This window comes from Gossypium hirsutum, chromosome A02 (assembly GCF_007990345.1).
Source record: "Gossypium hirsutum isolate 1008001.06 chromosome A02, Gossypium_hirsutum_v2.1, whole genome shotgun sequence".
Lineage (NCBI taxonomy): Eukaryota > Viridiplantae > Streptophyta > Magnoliopsida > Malvales > Malvaceae > Gossypium > Gossypium hirsutum.
This window is the reverse complement of record NC_053425.1, coordinates 56750462-56757775: the sequence shown is the minus strand read 5'-3', so window position 1 is coordinate 56757775 and position 7314 is coordinate 56750462. Positions and strand designations below refer to the sequence as shown.

At 37.2% G+C, this 7314-nt stretch overlaps 1 non-coding gene across 1 annotated transcript; it reads left to right on the top strand.

The window, feature by feature from the left end:
- Positions 1–1226: 1226 nt before the first annotated feature.
- On the top strand, positions 1227–1333 carry LOC121216350 (small nucleolar RNA R71). The gene has a single exon (XR_005912523.1). It is a non-coding gene; the product is annotated as a small nucleolar RNA R71 (small nucleolar RNA).
- Positions 1334–7314: the final 5981 nt, after the last annotated feature.

Below are 7314 nucleotides of genomic sequence, written 5' to 3'. Positions count from 1 at the left end.
AACTTTGGAGCTAATTTATTCATCAACATTGCTGTGCACCCTTCAGTGAGAGCAGTAGTCTCAAATTCTCCCAATCTGTGGCTTTTTGACAATATGTATTTTATAAATTTTACATAATTAGGCATTTGCTCCAAAGTTTCTACTAACGGTATGTTGATATAGAGTTGCTTCAAAACATCTAAAAACCTTTTAAACTGAATATCCTGTTTAGCATTTTGATATCACTGAGGAAAATGTAAAGGTGGTCATCCTTCAGGTTACCGATATTATTTTGTGTGACATTTTTGTTGGAAACATGATCTGATTTTATCACAACATTTCTATGTGTACCTTTTTCAGGTGCTTTTTGTCGTTCAGTAGGTTCTGAGATCTTTTCGTGATTGCAGGTGGATTTGTCTTCTTCTGTCATGGCATCTTGAACAACTTCATCCAACTTAGTCCCACTTCTAAGGGTAGTGGCCTTGCACTGTTCCTTCCTTTGGATTCTCAAAATTTCAGTATCACTTGGCAATGTTCCTTGTGGCCTTGAATTTAGAGTGTTCGCTGTTTGCCCCACTTGATTTTTAAGAGCTCGGTGAGACATAGATTGACTCTAAATCACATCATCATTTTTTGCCATATACTCCTTCAGTAAAGATTTAATAGAATTAGAAGATGATACTTGAACTTGTTGAGCATTTTCCCTCGGCATAGGATGATTATAAAAGGGTGGTGCATTGTGCATATTTTTTCTTGCAACATTGTGTGAACTCCCCGCACCTTAATTATTTCAACTAAAATTTAGATTCTATTTCCACCCCGAATTGTAAGTGTTGGAATAGGGGTTATTATTCTAGTTAAAATTTCCCATATAGTATGCTGATGCTGGGTTTGATGGGTGTTTATCAAACACATGACCTTCACCACAATAAACACATGACAACTCGACTGATTTCATTTTATGGACTACAGTTTATTTTTCATTGTTTTAATTATTTTTTCTAGAGAAGATACCTGGGCTGTCAACAAAGTGATTTTTATCAAGCTCTATGGTACCAACAGGTCTCTTACCCACCTTAACTCTCATTTTCGAATATTGATAATCATTGTTGGCAATCTTTTCCAAAATCTCATATGCTTCATTATACGTTTTACCCAACTGAGTACCATTGGCAAACGTATAAACTACCATCCTCGTATGCACATTCAAACCATTAGAAAACATCTCCATTTGAGTCTAGTGCTGGAACCCATGCATCGGACATCACTAAATTAACTTCTTAAATCGTTCCCAGACTTCATATAATGTTTTGTCCTCTATTTTCCAAAAAGATGCGATGTCATTTCTAAGTTTAGCATTCATAGTTGGTGGATTATACCATAGCAGAAACCTCTGGCAAAGATCATTCCCTGATGCCACTATTCTTGATGACAAAACATTCTGTAACATCCTGAAATAGGTCCTAGTCAGAATGGTGGTTTCGGGGCAAAAAATCTGACATCAAAATATTTACTTTATGATTATTATGAGGCCTAGAATATGAGTATATGCATGTGTTAAAGTTTCATGAATAAATTCTTTAAGTAAGGTGTTCAATTGGAAATTGGGGACTAAATTGAATAAATTGAAAAACTTGAATTCTAGAAGTAATTTGTATGAAATTGCTTTGGGTTATGAATTAGAAGGTCTTGGCAAGCAATTTGCCCAAATTCTAAGTTTTTGGACAAAAATGGGCTTGCATGGATGGAATTTTAAGGAAAGGGCTTAAGGGCATTTTGGTCATTTGGTATTTTAATGAAATAAAATGAGAAAAATGAACCAAAATCAGCCCATTCTCTTTCTTTTCCAGCAGAAAATTCAAGGGTTTCCATAGCTAGGGCTTTCAACCTTTCCAAGCTCAATAATAAGTTCTCCCAAGCCCCCTTTTTCATGCTCTTTGTATTTTTGAAATCCTGGTAGCTTGCTCTCTCCATTTCTACCCATATTTCATGCTAGGGTTCATGTTTAAAAATTTACCCATGCATGATTTGCTTGTATTTTGATGGATTATGGAGGAATATGAAAGATGAATGTGTATTAAACATCTTTTCCTAGTTGATTATCATGAAAAACCCTTATAGGGACTATTTTGACAAAAGGTGTAAATGTGTGGTAGAAATGAGAAAATAATGGAAAATGTGGGCTACCATAAGAAGGAAAAGTGTTTGGCTAGGCTTGGGTAAGATAGAAAGTGCATGTGTTTCATTAAACGAGCCTAGGGACTAAATTGTAAAAATGTGAAAGGTTAGGGGAAAAACGGTCATTTGGACTGGGGGTAGATATTAAACTTGAAATGTATAATGTAGTGTATAAATTAGTTAAATTTTTTTGTTATAGACCCCGAGGAACAAATTCCAGAGGTCGATCGAGGTAAACGCAAGGTTTCGGAATAACCGAAATACAATTCCAAAAAGAATACCATGTAAGTTCGAATAACTTAAAGTAAACCTCTAATATGCATAATTGAATGATTTATGAATGCATGATGATTGCATTTATTATTAGCATGAAATATCATAGAAATGCATATTTGATGGTAACATGTGAAAAATGTCTCGAATGAGGTTGACAAAGGGAATTCGATGGATAAACCCTCATTGATATGTGTAAAGAGATCCTGCATGTGTTGCAGTAAGGATTTAGCCTGAACGGGTAAGCCGTGATCTCAAGTATGAAAAGGATCTAACCTGGACGGGTGTTCCTTGAATGATCAAGCCTCCCGAAGAATATATGTGCATTATGGATTTAGCCCGGACGGGTAATCCGATTAGGGTTTGGATTTAGCCTGGACTGGTAATTCAGATCCGAGCTCATTAAGGGTGTTTGTCATTATAGGGGATTTAGCCTGGACTGGTAATCTCGACATCACCTTATGCGTTCATGATATGAGTTATTTTCGCGAGAGTGCATATATGTGAAATGATCATTCATAAGAATTGACGAATAATAGGTATTCCATCAAGATTTCCTAGAAACTCAACGGGATTAATATGATGTATGTTAATAAGATGATGAATGATGAGCTTATCTACATAAATTACATGTTGCTTTGTTACGTAACTAACTTATTGACTGAGTGCATGTGATAGGGAATCATTTCATAATTTATGATTTCATGATTTAAATATGGATGTATTTACTTTCCGATTATTCGAGCTTACTAAGCATTTAAATGCTTACCCCACTTTTTTTCCCTATCTCCCAGAGCTCGAGGACTCGAAAGGATTGGAAGACGATTGGAGAGTCAACACACTATCAACTAGACAAGCTTTGGTATAAAGACTTTGTTTATTTTGTTCAATGACATGCATAGTATTTTTGAGTATTTTGTTATATGTGTCATTTGATTTGAAAAATGAAGGCATGTAAGAATATATTTATCTCCTTGTATATGGCCACGAAAATTGGCTTAATTGAATTAGGCTATGACCTACGAATTTATGCATGGTTTTATTTACAAGTGATGAGTCGTTACCAATTGGCAATGAGTCACATGAACGAGCCAATTTCAGATGAATTAAAGTGACATGGGAACCCATACATACTAAATGGGAAATAACCTATCATGTATGAAACCAATGATATGAGGTTTTCATACATCTAGTTTAATCAAGATTATTTACAAGTGTATAATTATGTTTTACTTTCAATTTGGTAACCACTAAGCATAAGTAGTAGAAAGGGGTGACTAAAAGCTTGGAAAATAGCCCGTTAGAGTCCACATGGTTAGACACACAGGCGTGTGTCTAGGCCGTGTGTGACACACGGTTCCCTCCCATTGGCATGCGCTATGGCCGTGTGTCCCCTGCACTTAAACTTTTAGCTCAAAGTTGTACACGGGTAGGCCACACAAGCATGCACCATGGCCGTGTTAATAAGACAGTGTCATCCACGGGCAAACAGCACGGGTGTGTGCCATGGCCGTGTTGATAAGTCAGTGTTGCCTACGGATGAAGGGCATAGGCGTACCCCAAGTCACAGGGGTTTGTGACACACGGCCCTCCTACACGGGCGTGTGACACTTTATGATAAGGAAAATTTTCCTAAGGAGCCCAAGGTTTATCAAACGTATTCGAATTTGTCCTGCACTGCCTCTAGGTATGTTATAGGCCTCGAAGGCCTATATAAGGGACAATTTTTTCATGGATGAAAAGCTTAAAATTTGAGTAAAACTTGGAGACCCAATTTGGTATGTTTCAAAATGTAAAGTCCTAGTAATGCATTGAACCCTATCCCGGTGTCGAGTACGGGTGAGGGGTGTTACACATTCAGCCAAGCTCTCGAACGATCTCTTAAAGAGTACGGCAATAGCTTAAGCCTCAGAGCATCTTTAGGAACACCTTGTTGTCTAAATGAGTCACAGACTTCTAGAATCTTAAATGCAGTCTTGGATCTTCAATGGGTAGTCCACCAAACTATCTTACTATTTACAATATTTGAAACATTGACGGTTTCAGTTCAAACTACTAAGCCTATATGGCTGGTCTAACTATCCCTAGATTCAAATAATCCAACATTGGAACAATATGCTTTCGAATTGGTCTATCTCAGTCATCTATCCAATGTCCAATGGGAGGATTGACATATTGACCATTCAGATTTTTGTTTAGACCAAAACCATTTTGATTGTCATTGGGACCAGGATCATTCCCGTTTCTAGCCATTTTTTGCAATTCTTTTCGCCTTCTTCGTAAAGTTCTTCCAATCTCTGGGTGAAAATGATATTCTCTGTTACCAGGAATGCCTCTTCTCATGCATTAATGACAAACTTGTAGAAATTAAATATAACTAAGTTAAATAAAACTAACTGAATTAATTATAATAACCAAGCAAAATTACACCAAATTGTCAATCCCCAACAGCAGCGCTAAAAACTGGTCGTATGTTAAATGATATGCCAATTGTGCAAATATACACTTTGAATCAAGTAATAAAATGATGAGTGAGTATCATTCCCACGAGGATTAGATTGAGGTACAAAGCGGTCAAGTTATTATAATAAAATGCAATTAATGTTATGGTAAAGTTATGGTAAGTATGCAGTAGCAATTAAAGGAATAGTGATGTATGCAATATGTGTAATTAATGAATACGTGGAAATGCTATGGAAAAACGAGAGTAGAATTGTAATGGAAATTATGAGAATTACTATGGGAAGATTATGTAAATGAACAATTAAATAACTAAGAATGATATGTTAAAGATACATCGGCAATGAATAAAGGATATATGATGTTGATTTGGAAGGTTAGTATTAGTAAGAATCAACCCTTATTGTCAACAATGCCTCGATAAAATCATACTCAGTTTACTTTTCAAAAGATTTCTAAAATGGTTCGCTTCTTTCGAGAGAAAAAACCTCAATTTACCTTGCCCGTGTCTATAGGCCTTAATACGGTACCCTGTATTGTTTTCCTTCTGTATGAACGCTGCTCTATGTCTAAAGTCTACTGCAAGTACCAGTTGAGTACTTGCTCATATCATTCAATACCGATCTAACTAATCCAACCTTTTCAAAATTAGATTTAGTTTATAGGTATGCCGAACAGTCATCTATAACTGGGGATTGTACGTATACAATTTAGAAATAAAAACAATTAAATTAAACAATTAATTGATTCGGATCTATGCTTCAACCATTAAAGAAAGTAAAAGTTTCATCATATAATCCTAACCCGATGAGATTTAGCTCATAAGTTGGCACATAAAATAACATCCAACACCATTTTCATCGTTCAATTCACGAAATGGGCATAGTTGCTTTCGTAATAGATGCTGGCAGCAGCAGTGACGTGAGATTGAAAAATCACTAAAAATAGTAGGAGTGGAATTAATTGATGAATAAATTATGTAATCTAAGCTCGATGAGTCTATTTTCATATAGAAGTAACGAAACGATCATATGGACAGTATGTTAAGAGATATTCAGGTTCTCGTGAGACAGGGCCAGAACGGTTTCTGGATTCCCTGTTCCGACTTTGGAAATTCATTATAAATTAACCAGAGGTAATTAGGAGTCATGCCATATATGTACAGATTCCTCTCTGAGTCTAGTTTCTATAGAAACAAACGAAATCAGTATTGAAGCTCTGTGCAGGGAGATATCCAATTCGTAATGCGCAAGGGTCAGTGTAGTCGATCCCTGTAACATGGGAGACTTTGACTAATAAACTGTACTAATTGGCCCAGCCAAAAATTCTAAAAAAATTCTACCATATAGGTATATGAGTCTAGTTCCAGGGAAAATTTACGTAACTGGATTTCGAGTTTCAGAACTCAAGATATGATTTTTAAAGCGACTAGTACGCAGATTGACAGCTTGTCTCGGGTTCGGGGTGTTACAATTTTATTGGTATCAGAGCTATGGTTTAGTCGGTTCTAGGACTACCATAGCGCGTATGAGTCTAGCTATACATGCCTTAATGTTAATGATTAAATGTGTGATGACTTCTGACGGTTAAAATGTTTTTGTTTTGATTAGTAAATGGACCCCGGTGTAGAAAGAACCTTAGCGGATGACGTTGAAAGCGTAGCGGCTGCTCCTGCACAAGGGACGCCGCCTGTTGAACCTCAGTCATCTTCGAATAATCAAGGTGAGGGGGCTAAACAAGCCTTCTTTACCATGATGAATGAGTGGGTCGCGCAATATGCCCGAACCAATCCGGCTGTCCAAAAATTCCCGAATTTGAATAATCCACCCCAAGAGCCCGTAATGCCATCAGTCACTGATCCTGTGAGGCTGAGTAAGCCACCTGTAGACTTGATTAGGAAGCGCGGGGCTGAGGAGTTCAAGGCCATAGTTACTGATGATGCCGAAAGGGCCGAGTTCTGGCTTGATAACACCATTCGGGTGTTCGATGAACTGTCATGCACACCCGATGAATGTCTAAAGTGTGCTATATCTTTGTTGCGAGACTCAGCCTACTATTGGTGGAGGACCTTGATTTCCATAGCCCCAAACGAACGAGTTACTTGGGATTTCTTCCAAGCGGAATTTCGAAAGAAATATATTAGTCAACGGTTCATCGATCAAAAGCGTAAGGAATTCTTGGAACTCAAGCAAGGCCGTATGACAGTATCTGAATACGAACATGAATTCGTAAGACTCAGTAGGTATGCCCGGGAGTGTGTAGCTGATGAGGTTGCTATGTGCAAAAGATTCGAAGAAGGATTGAATGAAGATTTAAAGCTATTAGTGGGTATTTTGGAGATAAAAGAATTCGTGACACTAGTCGAACGAGCCTGCAAGGCGGAAGAACTTGGAAAGGGGAAGAAGAAGGCTGAATTTGAAGCTA